Source organism: Pelophylax lessonae (assembly GCF_965119305.1).
Source record: "Pelophylax lessonae genome assembly, chromosome: 11".
In the NCBI taxonomy this organism is placed as follows: Eukaryota; Metazoa; Chordata; class Amphibia; order Anura; family Ranidae; genus Pelophylax; species Pelophylax lessonae.
Window position 1 is genome coordinate 238,405,862 of NC_138778.1, and position 14,669 is coordinate 238,420,530.

Here is a 14,669-nt window from a genome sequence, read left to right on the forward strand (position 1 = left end):
CCCATCACTATAAAGGCATACAAACAGTTAATAATTCAAATATACTAATTACCAATAATCTAACTACACAATCATACACATATACCGATACATACATGCACACCCAAACAAAATAAAAAATCAATCACAATATTAACAGACAATAAAAGTTCAAACCCCTTCATTCTTATACCTTGAAAAAATAATTTCTTTATCCCTCTTTTTATGCTGAGACATTTCTGGAGCTCAACATTGAAATTGTTCCACAGTTTCACTCCACAAATAGAAATACAGAAACTTTTCCTAACTTTCCGCCCAATCAGAGTGTTATAAATAAATATTCCCCTTAGATTATAACTCCAATCCCTTGTAATAAATAGTTTTTGTATATTTCCTGGTAATAATTTGTTTTTTTTGCTTTAAAAATTATTTGTTCAGTCTGTAATTGCAGCGTTCCTCGGATTTTAGGAGTTGTAATTGTAAGAATAATGAGATTGTGTGATCCCTTTATCCTGCCCCAGAAATATTCCATATTGCAGTATGATCAATGGAAATATTCTGTATTCCGATCAATGGAAATATTCTGTATTCCAATCAATGGAAATATTCTGTAATCCGATCAATGGAAATATTCTGTATTCCAATCAATGGAAATATTCTGTAATCCGATCAATGGAAATATTCTGTAATCCGATCAATGGAAATATTCTGTAATCCGATCTATGGAAATATTCTGTAATCCGATCAATGGGAATATTCTGGTTATATAATAATTGCCCCAAACCTCTGCACAATACCTGAGAGATGGAGGAATTATAGATCAATATAAAATACGGAGTCATTTAAAATCCAGAACATCTCTTATTTTATGTAAAACTGTAATATTTTTGGATACTTTGTATTGCACACGCCTAATATGTGATTTCCAACAGATTTCATCATCGATTATCACCCCGGGAAATTTGTTTTTATTAACTCTTTCTATATTAACCCCTTCCATCTGATTATCTGTTTGTGTGGTAATTCTGCAGTTCCCAAAAAGTATTATTCTTGTTTTATTCAGATTTAATAAAAATGTTTTTCTATCAAACAATAAATACATTTTTCTCAATTCTATATAAATCACCGATATTAGAGATTGTAAATCCCTGCCTGACCAACAAATATTCGTATCATCAGCAAAAAACACCGACTTCAAACACGGCTCAAATGAATGAAAACACATCAGATCCAATGAAAAATCTCATGCTGGATATCTATACTGGTATGGACTGGGTAATGTGTTAGGATCTATACTGGTATGGACTGGGTAATGTGTTAGGATCTATACTGGTATGGACTGGATAATGTGTTAGGATCTATACTGGTATGGACTGGGTAATGTGTTTGCAGAGATGTATAGTAACGAAGTAGAACTACTTAAGTACTGTACTTAAGTACCGAAATGCGGTATCTGTACTTTCCTAGAGTAGAATTTTTTTCTCCTACTTCTACTTTTACTTCACTACATTTTTTCGATGATTTCCATACTTCTACTCAAGTATTTTTTTTTTGTGCTGCATAGTTACTCGTTACTTTTAAAAAAATTACCACTGCCAGAACAGTAGATGGCAGGTTGCATAAAGCTCAAAAAAATGTGTATAATGTCATTTGTAAATCAGCGCATAGGAAAATAAAGGCTGTGTATAATAAAAGCTGCTATACCAAATCTTTCCAATAAAAAGAAAATATGAAACAAACAAATAAATGGTGCTACAGCGCTTAAAGTGCATCAAGAAACTACTAACAAACACAGGTTAATCATTTGAATAAATCATTTGAAATAATAAAAAACAATATGATGTTCATACTTTTGACTTCTTTCTTTAATAACTACATAACACAGTACTTGTACTTCTACTTTCAGTACTTGAGTAGAAATGTTTTTTCAAAACTACTGGTACTTTTTAGTTTTAGTACTTAAGTAGCAAATTTTTTGAAAAAACTACTTGCAATACTTAAGTAAAAAAAATGTTGAATACTTTAGTACTTCTACTTAAGTAACTTTTTCTGCGAGCACTTCCACTTCTACTCAAGTCACTTTTTGATCGAGCACTTGTACTTTTGCTCAAGTAGAAATTTTGAGTACTTTATACAAGTCTGTGTGTTTGGATCTATACTGGTATGGACTGGGTAATGTGTTAGGATCTATACTGGTATGGACTGGATAATGTGTTAGGATCTATACTGGTATGGACTGGGTAATGTGTTAGGATCTATACTGGCAGGGACTGGATAATGTGTTAGGATCTATACTGGTATGGACTGGGTAATGTGTTATGATTAGACATATGCCGGTTTTCGGTAATTCGATATATCGCGGTATTGCATAGCCACGGTATTGTTATTGTGGCATTTTTAAAATACCGAGTTTCTCTGCTCCTGGGTCTGACTTGTGAATTGATACATTTCAGTGAGCTGCATGACTCATTCACTCACACAGCTAACACCTTTCAGCATTAAGTCTCCCAGTAACTATTAACAAAAATGATTACATTGTATCTTTTCCTTCCCTCTGCCAGGGAGAAAGGAAGTTTAACCTCTTAAAGACTGGACCTTTTTCTGACACTTGTTGCTTGCAAGTTAAAATCAGTTTTTTTTTTTTTGCTAGAAAAGTACTTAGAACCCCCAAACATTTTATATATTTTTTTAGCAGAGACCCTACAGAAAAAAATGGCGATTGTTGTAATATTTTATGTCACACTGTATTTGCGCAGCAGTCTTTCAAACGCAATTCATAGACTTTAATGAATAAAATAAAAAAAACGTAACAGTAAAGTTATCCCAATTTTTTTTTGTTTGTTACACAGAGAATCGTGAGAGAATCGTGATCTTTATTCCAAGCTAAAAAAAATCGTGATTCTCATTTTGGCCAGAATCGTGCAGCTCTAATATATATATATATACACACACACGCATAGCAGCCCACATTACATTATTACATACTGGTCCTGGCGCTCTGATCCGATGGCCTGGTCTTTAAAGGGGCAAATCAAGATAAAAACACCGGTCCTCCTGCAGGTTTAACCAATTAATGACTTTACTATTGCTTTAGGCCTGGTTCACATGTATGCGGGTTGGGGGCCCACATTTGCACAGGCATAGCAGCCCATTGATTTGAATGGGCTTGAGCTGCTATGCCTGCGTTTTCAGCTGAAAAAAGGTGCATGCAGAATTTAAAAAAATGCAGTGGCCATGAAATCCATCCTTCTTTTGCACCATGCGACTTACCTGCCGTTGCTGCACACGCAAACTGTTTTTAAATGCCGTGCCCACGTATACAAAAAATGCAGAAAGCTTGCCAGAGCAGGAACTGCAGGTTAGTCGCATGGTGCAAAAGCAGGATGGATTTCAAGGCCACTGAATTTAAAAAAAAATGCTGCATGCACCTTTTTTCTGCGGAAAATGAGGGCATAGCAGCCCGTTCAAATCAATAGGCTGCTATGCCTGTGCAAATGTGGGCCGCCAACCCGCATACATGTGAACCGCCAACCCGCATACATGTGAACCGCCAACCCGCATACATGTGAACCACCAACCCGCATACATGTGAACCACCAACCCGCATACATGTGAACCAGGCCTAAAGCAATAGTAAAGTCATTTATAAACAACACCTCCTTCAGGTTTAACCACTTCTTGACCACAATGATTTGCCCCCTTAATGACCAGGCCATCGGATCGGAGCCGAGCGCCAGGACCAGTTATCACCAGTTAGGCCAGACACTGCTTGATGACCTATTTTAGGCCTGGTTCACAGAGTCTGGACTGACTGACTATATAATAATGTGCATAAGTGAACCAAAGCCCCTAAATTCAGCAATGAAATTGAAGTGAGGTGGAAATTTAATAATAGAATACCGTGATAATACCGTATACCTTGGCAAAACCTTAATCAATTAATCGCAGCATGAAAATCTGATACCGTCACAAGCCTAGTTATGATCTATACTGGTATGGACTGGGTAATGTGTTAGGATCTCTACTGGTATGGACTGGGTAATGTGTTAGGATCTCTACTGGTATGGACTGGGTAATGTGTTAGGATCTATACTGGTATAGACTGGGTGATGTGTGCCTGCTGGAGATCATTTTGTAGGGCTCTGGCAGTGCTCACCCTATTCCTCCTTGCACAAAGGAGCAGATACCGGTCCTGCTGATGGGTTAAGGACCTTCTACGGCCCTGTCCAGCTCTCCTAGAGTAACTGCCTGTCTCCTGGAATCTCCTCCATGCTCCTGAGACTGTGCTGGGAGACACAGCAAACCTTCTGGCAATGGCACGTATTGATGTGCCATCCTGGAGGAGTTGGACTGCCTGTGCAACCTCTATAGCAGGGGTCTTCAAACTATGGCCCTCCAGTTGTTCAGGAACTACAATTCCCATCATGCCTAGTCATGTCTGTGCATGTCAGAGTTTTACAATGCCTCATGGGATGTGTAGTTCCATAACAGCTGGAGGGCCGTAGTTTGAGGATCCCTGCTCTATAGGGTCCAGGTATCGCCTCATGCTACCAGTAGTGACATTGACCCAAGTGAAAAACAGTCAGTAAAAATGAGTAGGGAAAATAAATTTCAGTAGCCTCCACCTGTAAAACCATTCCTGTTGTGAGGGTTGTCTCTTTGTTGCCCATCTAGTGCACCTGTTGTTTATTTCATTAACACCAAATCAGCTGAAAAATGATTAAAAACCCCCTCCGCTACTTAACTGTCCAGATCAATATCCCAGGATTTTAATTTACTTGATGCTGTACTCTGATTAAATAGTGTTCTTTTAAGTTTTTTGAGCAGTGTATTTCTAGATTTAGTAGGGAAGTTTTCAATGCCCACATGAAGTAGGGCAATTTTAGGGTCAGAGCTAATCGGTCTATCAGTGATCTCGGAGATCAGGGAAAAGACCTTGTTTTAGATTTAAGTGATTTACAGGATAGTTTTAGGGGGGATTTTGTTGGCTCCTAAACCATGACAAATCCTTGTATAGGTGAAAAGTTCTGAAGGTTTGGAAGGGTGCTAATGTATCAACCTCATCTTGCAAATTGGAAATCCCGCTTTGTTTCCAAGGAGCTCTATTTAAATAGGGGACTATACCATGGAGAGTTGTCAAGGGGCAGAGAAAGTGATCTTAATTCTGTGGTCTTAGAAGCGAATAAAGAGGACCATGCCTCCAGGGTGGCCTGGATACATTCGATATTGAGTGTCATTGGTATGCAGACATCCGAAGTAGGGAAGTTTGTGGAGAGAGCAGATGGAACAGTGGATGCCACCAGTAATACATTTGGTCAGGAAGCACAGCCTGATAGTAAGAGTACAGGTGAGGGAGGCCTGTTCCACCTCTAATAGATGGGCGTAATAGTAAATGGGAGGCACATCTCGGACATTTAGATTCCCAGACATATTGGACTAATCGTCTGAAGATTACGGAAAAAGGTGGAAGGTAGTGGAATAGAAAGGGTCCTAAAAACATACAACAGTTTGGGAAGTATAAACATTTTTAAGACTGCGATCCGACCCAGTTTTGATAGTCCAAGGAACGAAGCGATAACAGTTATTTTGTCAAGGATTTTTGTTTAAAATTAAATTGAAAAAAAAAAACTGGGCAGTTGAGTGGGTTATATTAATCCCTAGATAGGGAATTGAAGGTGCAGTTTGAATGAAGGAAAGAGACTCCATAAGATATTTTGGGGTTTTCAGGTGTGAATGTAGGTTTAGTATCAAGGATTTTGTCTCATTCAACTTGTAGTAGGAGACTGCTGAGTACTGATATAGAATAGAACGTATTGTGTGAAGGGATTGCGAAGGGTTGGTGAACATGAATATGATATCGTCTGCAAAGAGACTGAATCCCCAACGTACACGGTCGAAACGCCTTCTCTGCTTCTATCCTTAGATAGCTGCAAGCTACATCTGGTAGCAGGCGACTGTGGCAAGTGGCATGCTACATCTGCTTGCAGGCGAAGGTGGCAATAAGCTGCATCTGGTGACAAGTGACAAGCTGCATCTGGTGGCAGGCGATGGTGGCAAGTAATAAGCTGCATCTGGTGACAAGTGACAAGCTACATCTGCTGGCAGGCAACGTGGCACGCTGCATCTGGTGGCAGGCAACGGTGGTGCGCTGCTTCTGCTGGCAGGCAATAGTGGCGCGCTCAATCTGATGGCAGGCGACAGTGGCATGATGCATGTGCTGGCAGGCAATGTGGCACGCTGCATCTGGTGTCAGGCGACGGTGGCACACTGCATCTGCTGGCAGGCAACGGTGGTACGCTCAATCTGGTGGCAGGCGACGGTGGCAAGTAACAAGCTGCATCTGGTGACAAGCTGCATCTGCTGGCAGGTGACGGTGGCACGCCGCATCTGCTGGCAGGCAATGGTAGCATGCTCAGTCTGGTGGCCGGCGGCGGTGGCCTGCTGCATCAGCTGGCAGACAATGGTGGCACGCTCAATCTTTCTTCCATGAAGCCGGTCTCCCATGCCAAAAAGGTTGGGGACCGCTGCTCTAAGGTGACATTACTTCCTCCTAGCACTCTATGCTATAGAGAGAGAGAGAGAGAGAGAAAGGAGTGACAGATGCCATTGTCAGCGAGGGTTTTGAAATCCTCTTTTTTTTTGGGAAGCGGGGTGGGTCCCCGAATGGCAGTTTAGAAATGTGGTCACCTTAAGCTGATGGGCATGAGTGGAGCCTTCCTTTTGTCTATGTATTTTGCCATATACACAGGCAGGGAAAAGGGGGTGGGGTCTGGGGCGAAGCCAGTAGGGCGGCAAAATGAGGTTTCGCCTAGGGTGTCAAAAATCCTTGCACCAGCCCTGGATATACAGTAGGTCTATAATTTAGTACCAATTGGGGGATCCTTGCCTGGTTTAGGTATTGTCGTTATAACAGATTGTAACATTTCTTCAGGTAGAGAGCCAGAGGATACAGCATAATTGGAGAGGGCAGACAGGTGTGGAGTTGAAGGGCGGACAGGTGTGGGTATAGAGGGCGAGCAAATTGTTTATAGTTAGACATATGCCGGTTTTCGGTAATTCGATATATCGCGGTATTGCATAGCCACGGTATTGTTATTGTGGCATTTTTAAAATACCGAGTTTCTCTGTCAAGTCTGCCTGACTTGTGAATTGATACATTTCAGTGAGCTGGATGACTCATTCACTCACACAGCTAAGCCTTTCAGCATTAAGTCTCCCAGTAACTATAAACAAAAATGATTACATTGTATCTTTTCCTTCCCTCTGCCAGGGAGAAAGGAAGTTTAACCTCTTAAAGACTGGACCTTTTTTGACACTTGTTGCTTGCAAGTTAAAATCATTTTTTTTTTGCTAGAAAAGTACTTAGAACCCCCAAACATTTTATATATTTTTTTAGCAGAGACCCTACAGAAAAAAATGGCGATTGTTGTAATATTTTATGTCACACTGTATTTGCGCAGCAGTCTTTCAAACGCAATTAATAGACTTTAATGAATAAAAAAAAAAAAAACGTAACAGTAAAGTTATCTCAATTTTTTTTTTTGTTACACAGAGAATCGTGATCTTTATTCCAAGCTAAAAAATCGTGATTCTCATTTTGGCCAGAATCGTGCAGCTCTAATATATATATATATATATATACACACACACACACACACACACACACACACACGCATAGCAGCCCACATTACATTATTATATAGCCATCAAGCTACCTGGTGATGATTGGTCCTGGCGCTCTGATCCGATGGCCTGGTCTTTAAAGGGGCAAATCCTTGCGATCCAGAAGTGGTTAAACCTGCAGGAGGAGCGGTGTTTTTATCTATTAATGACTTTACTATTGCTTTAGGCCTGGTTCACATGTATGCGGGTTGGTGGTTCACATGTATGCGGGTTGGTGGTTCACATGTATGCGGGTTGGCGGTTCACATGTATGCGGGTTGGCGGCCCACATTTGCACAGGCATAGCAGCCCATTGATTTGAACGGGCTGCTATGCCCTCATTTTCCGCAGAAAAAAGGTGCATGCAGCATTTTTTTAAAATTCAGTGGCCTTGAAATCCATCCTGCTTTTGCACCATGCGACTAACCTGCAGTTCCTGCTCTGGCAAGCTTTCTGCATTTTTTGTATACGTGGGCACGGCATTTAAAAACAGTTTGCGTGTGCAGCAACGGCAGGTAAGTCGCATGGGCTGCTATGCCTGTGCAAATGTGGGCCCCCAACCTGCATACACGTGAACCAGGCCTAAAGCAATAGTAAAGTCATTAATAGATAAAAACACCGCTCCTCCTGCAGGTTTAACCAATTAATGACTTTACTATTGCTTTAGGCCTGGTTCACATGTATGCGGGTTGGGGGCCCACATTTGCACAGGCATAGCAGCCCATTGATGTGAATGGGCTTGAGCTGCTATGCCTGCGTTTTCAGCTGAAAAAAGGTGCATGCAGAATTTAAAAAAATGCAGTGGCCATGAAATCCATCCTTCTTTTGCACCATGCGACTTACCTGCCGTTGCTGCACACGCAAACTGTTTTTAAATGCCGTGCCCACGTATACAAAGAATGCAGAAAGCTTGCCAGAGCAGGAACTGCAGGTTAGTCGCATGGTGCAAAAGCAGGATGGATTTCAAGGCCACTGAATTTTAAAAAAATGCTGCATGCACCTTTTTTCTGCGGAAAATGAGGGCATAGCAGCCCGTTCAAATCAATGGGCTTCTATGCCTGTGCAAATGTGAACCACCAACCCGCATACATGTGAACCGCCAACCCGCATACATGTGAACCACCAACCCGCATACATGTGAACCACCAACCCGCATACATGTGAACCACCAACCCGCATACATGTGAACCAGGCCTAAAGCGATAGTAAAGTAATTTATAAACAACACCTCCTTCAGGTTTAACCACTTCTTGACCACAAGGATTTGCCCTATTAATGACCAGGCCATCGAATCGGAGCCGAGCGCCAGGACCAGTTATCACCAGTTAGGCCAGACACTGCTTGATGACCTATTTTAGGGCTGGTTTACAGAGTCTGTACTGACTGACTATATAATAATGTGCATAAGTGAACCAAAGCCCCTAAATTCAGCAATGAATTTGAAGTGAGGTAGAAATTTAATAATTTAAATTTAATAATAGAATACCGTGATAATACCGTATACCGTGGCAAAACCTTAATCAATTAATCGCAGCATGAAAATCTGATACCGTCACAAGCCTATTTATAGTACACATGTGTGTGCCCATCTCCTCCAGGGGACTTATTAGAGGGGAGAGTTCTGATGGCAGATTCCATTTGTGCTGGAGAGAATGGCTCAGATAGGGATGAGATTTGAGCAGGGGATGGGTAGGGAGATCAGCTGACGATAAGAAGGCTTGTATCACAGAGGGGGTTGGTTGAGGAAGGGATGGTAGGGAGATCAGCTGACGATAAGAAGGCTTGTATCACAGAGGGGGTTGGTTGAGGAAGGGATGGGTAGGGAGATCAGCTGACGATAAGAAGGCTTGTATCACAGAGGGGGTTGGTTGAGGAAGGGATGGGTAGGGAGATCAGCTGACGATAAGAAGGCTTGTATCACAGAGGGGGTTGGTTGAGGACGGTGGAATCCTCTTTGAGATTATAAAGAGATTGATAAAATACACTGAATGCATTGGCAATATCTAAAGGATTGACCATTGGGATTTTAGACAGTGGATGGTGAACAATAGCAATTTTGGCTTTTAAGCGCTGGTGTTTAACAGATTTCACTAGGAGAAACCCCCGCTTTGTTTCCTGGGGTGTAAAATTTCACTTAAGTTTTTTCATATTCAGATCATATTGGTACATCAAAAGAGAACAGAGTTTGTTCCTATCTGAGAGCAAAGAGGAGGAAAGGTTAGGTGAGGGGCATTGTTTGTTCAGCTCTTTGTGTTTATTTGAGGCTAAAACCTCTTCAATTTGTTGCGTCTTCTGGCTTTTGACAGATGCTTATATTTTTAGAAGGATGCCTCTCTATGGGATTTGTAGGCAGACCACAATAGCGGTATGGGGGGTGTCAGGAGATACATTGGTCTCAAAGAATAAAGAGTGGGCTTCTTCTATGCTCTGACAATGGGCAGGGTCAGCTAGGAGGGGAGCATTTAGTCTTCAAAGACGAGTATTGGGCCAAGCGTTTTTACCAATCTCGATACTTACCGTGCCAATCTGTGAGGTAGTCATCAGCTGAAGAGTCCATTTATCTGTGAGGAAAAAGTCAATTCTCGAATAAGAGAGGGAGAGATTGAATAGGAACAAGATAAATGTCCAGCAGTGTACTTTATCTTTTCTGATACAGGGCAGGTGTGCGCCACAGAGAACTAAGCTGCATTGTCACAAAAAGCAAGTGGCAAAGGCTCAAGGCTGATCATTACTATGTATGACTTATTGAACAACATTGATCAATTGAATCTAGCACACATGAACCCATTGATTAGGCACAAGATAAATGTCCAGCAGTGTATTTTACCTTTTTTTGATTAGAGCAGGTGTGCACAGCAGAGAACTAAGCTGCATTGTCTTGAAAAGATAATGGAAAAAGCTTAAGGCTGATTGTTACACTATGTACGACTTATACAATTTTTATCAATTGAATACAGCCGACACAATAACCCATTAATTAGGCACAGGATAAATGTCCAGCAGTGTACTTTACCTTTTTTGATTAGGGCAGGTGTGCGCCGTAGAAAAACGAGCTGCATTCTCATGAAATGCAAATGGTAAAAGTTGATCGTTACTATGTATGACTTACATACATACAACAGGGCTTTTATTTAGCTGGAACTTGCTGGAACTCACTTCTACCACCTTTGGCTCAGGTCCTTGGCTACCTGCTCATCAATATCACTTGTAAACACAGAAGTCCGGCTTCAGTGTTTATAAGTGACAGCTTGTATCCCAACGACACCCACAGATCTGATCTCCTGAGTGGCTCCTACTGAATGCAGGATGGGGACAAGGGAGAAGCAGGTGTCCGGGGTGCAGTGCGGATGCCGACAACCCCACTGGATGAGCTCCAAGCAGGTGAGAGAGGCAGAGCCACCTACAGTGTGTGGGGAGGTATTAGAGCCAACTGGGTGCTTCAGCTTAATACAGCAACCAAAGCAAGACATGTGGAAGATAATGGAGCTTTTAAGGAGGTGGGGATAAGATGGGAGCAGTGGAGGGGAGGGGGGAGGGTTTGCATGCAGAGGTCAGAGCGGAAGAGGGGTGAAAGTTAGAGGTGAATGGGGGATGCAGAGGTAAGCAGCTATGGAAGGAGAACTCTGTGTAAAGCGCACCCCTTAATTCTGCACTATGTACGTAGTGTACCCCAAGACTCTGCACTCTGTGTGTAACCCCCCCCCCCCCCCAACTCTGCACTATGTACGTAATGAACTCCTGGTATTTAATGCCCTTTTAAGACCCTCCCACTGTTAGTGAAATTTGACTGCACCCATTATTTGATGCGGTTTGAAGGGTTTGTATGTGGAGGCGGAGGGGGTTTTTGGGGGTCATGATTGAGTTCCTGTACCTATTTTCTGAGAAAACAAGCCCTGTCCAACAACATTGATCAATTGAATCTAGCACACATGAATCCATTGATTAGGCACAAGATAAATGTCCAGCTGTGTAGTTTACCTTTTCTGATTAGGGCAGGTGTGCACTGCAGAAGACTAAGCTGCATTGTTATGAAAAGCAAATGGCAAAGGCTTAAGGCTTATCATTACTATGTATGACTTATTGAACAACATTGATCAATTTATTCTAGCACACATAAATCCATTGATTAGGCACAAGATAAATGTCCAGCAGTATACTTTACCTTTTTTGATTAGGACATGTGTGCACGGCAGAGAACTAAGCTGCATATACATGAAAAGCAAAGGCTGATTGTTACTATGTATGACTCATCGAACAACATTGATCACTTGAAACTAGCAGACATGAACACATTGATTAGGCCCAAGATAAAATACAGCAGTGTATTTTTTTTTTGATTAGGGCAGGTGTGCACCACAGAGAAATAAGCTGCATGGTCATGAAAAGCAAATGGCAAAGGCTAATCAATACTACAGTATGTACAACTTATTGAACAATGATCAATTGAATCTAGCACACATAAATCCATTGATTAGGCACAAGATAAATGTCCAGCAGTATACTTTACCTTTTCTGATTAGGGCAGGTGTGTACCGCTGAGAACTAAGCTGCATTTACATGAAAAGAAAATGGCACTGGCTCAAGGCTGATTGTTACTATGTATGACATTGATCACTTGAGACTAGCACACATGAACCCATTGATTAGGCCCAAGATAAGTTGTGTCTGAAAGTAACTTAATGACAGTTTCTGTTTGCTGTCCTAGCCTGAGTGGAAGTGGCTTGGACTCAACCAAATCAGTAGAGGTCGCGGTTAGGCCAACACCAGAGAGAACATTTTCAGATAATAATCCTGGAGGTAAGTCCTTTTATATTAACAACGAATCGGCTTGCACCAGAATCAGTTAAACGGGATAATTCTGTTTCTCCTCCAGGATCGGGGAGTTCTTGTAAAATGACTTTTACTCCGGCCTCGGGACCATTGTCTCCCCTATTTACCATGATTGACACTGGCATGCCATTTTCTTGGCCTGATCCTCTGCTTTTGACAAAGAACTGGGATCAGCATGAGGTGCCTCTGAGCTCCTTACCAGTCAGGAAGATGACAGAATTTTTCTGCGTCCTTCAACATTACAATTGCAGGATATGATTGGCCCCCAATTGCCATGATTTCTGAAATGTCCTCTTCCCCACCGCTTTCCCATGTGCAGAATTTTCAGTTTGCTCTCTTTCTGGGTAATCCTGTTTTCTATGGATAACAATGTGGGCAGGAGGTCTTGAATAGACATATTGCCTGCCTCAGGTTTTTCCGTGAACAACCTTTTTTTTCTACTGGGGTATTAAACCATTAGTGTTGGGCGACCGGTTCGGTCCCAGCATGAGTTATGGCTGAACATTGGCTGTTTGCCCCATTCGGGGAACACCAGAATTTGCAGAGTAATCGGCACCTGTTTGCCCCACTGAACGCTCTGCAATGCACCTCGCACTGCAAAGTGCATTCTGCACTGATTGGGAAAAGCTTAGCCCAATCAGGGTGCAGAGAATAGCTAGTTGTTAAGTAGCAGGGCCAGGGAAGCCGGCCGCCATGTCCTTAATATCAGATGAGTCATCAGCTGTCAGCAAACTTCCCCGCTGACAGCTGAATTGCAATAAAGTGAAAAAAAAGGTGTCTGGTATGAATGTTATGGGGAACCCCACGCAAAAAAAAAAAAATGGTGTGCCCCCCCCCCCCAAAATCCGTACCAGACAATTATATGTGGGGGTCTGTGGGAAGGGGTCTAATTGGTATCTGAAACCCCCCTTTAACAAGGGGGCCCACAGATCCCAGCCCCCCATTGTACCCCTACTCATTCACCAATTGTTTTTGACAATTCCTTTCTTAAAAAAATAAAAAAAAACAATGTCCCTCGATGTAGATCCATTGTCAATCATGATACCCACCGGACCACAGACCATAGAAAAGCATCGGATAAGGGTCTGGTATGGGTTGTGGGGGGGGTCCTATCTTTTATCTTATTTCGGTGTGAGCGTCTAGTATGGATTTTGGATTTTGCGTGGCTCCATGCAATCTTTTTTTAAAAAACATTTGCATAGCTCCACGCCATTTTTTGTTCATATAGCCTATTGGCAAATGCAATTGCGAGTCCGTTTAAATGAGATTTCACTTTTTTTTTTCTTTAGAAAGGTCATTTTTGCTGCAGCAGGTTCTATACATGGTACAGATGCACCACATTACAGGCAGACTAAGGGGACCCCCAGACACTATATTTTTTTTTTTTGTTGCACTTTAAGCATCATTAAAATCACTGCTCCTGAAAAAAAAATGTTTTATTTTTTTTTCGCATTCATGTCCCTCAGGGAAGTACCCAGACCCCATACCCTTTTTATGGCCAATAACATGCATATAAGCCTTCATAATTGGGTGTTTTTGATTTCTCATGTTCGGCTCCAATAGACTTTAATGGAGTTGGCGGCTCAGGACAGAACATTTCCCCTGTTCGGGAGTTCTGCTGTGTAGATAGACTTGCAGTTTCTTCCTTCTTTTCTTCTTCTATTGTAACACGTAACACCCGATTCCTCAGCCATTTTGCTTCTCCTCCTCCAATATGCCCCTGCGGATTCCTCTTTCCCTTGCTTATCATTCATGAATTCAGCATTTCTGGTTTGTCCGTATATTTGGGACAATTTTTCTTTCAAACCCCCCGTCCACTAACCATCTTCTCTAGGTTTGTGACGTGTACATCACATATTTTCAGTGTATACCCTGACATGTTCCTTCCCACTGCATTCATAAGAAGCGGATAAATGTTAGTAGAAGAAGCCTCACATGCTTCCCGTGCAGCAATAACTTTCTTTGCAAACCCAATTAGATTCTTTCTAGGATCCCCGGTCCCTCTAATATGGATCTCATTTCTTAGGGACTAAAAGGTACATGCCATTTAGTTTGAGACTTCCTGTCAGCATTAGCTTCAAAAACGAATTGTGTTCTGACAGGATAAATTGCAACAGGGCTCCTCCGTGACAGGAGCAGAAAGGGTGTCTTCTTCTCACTTCATCCTCTGGCCACAATTTGGAAATTATGGTTTGCTC

At 41.9% G+C, this 14,669-nt stretch overlaps 2 protein-coding genes across 2 annotated transcripts in view; both read right to left on the reverse strand.

The window, feature by feature from the left end:
- The window catches only part of LOC309567520 (uncharacterized protein), a gene marked incomplete at its 5' end in the record, with an annotated part of 1,161,679 nt that overhangs the window by 1,111,634 nt on the left and 35,376 nt on the right, over nucleotides 1-14,669 (reverse strand). The window lies entirely within an intron of this gene.
- The window catches only part of LOC309566970 (uncharacterized protein), a gene marked incomplete at its 3' end in the record, with an annotated part of 283,334 nt that overhangs the window by 259,883 nt on the left and 8,782 nt on the right, over nucleotides 1-14,669 (reverse strand). The window lies entirely within an intron of this gene.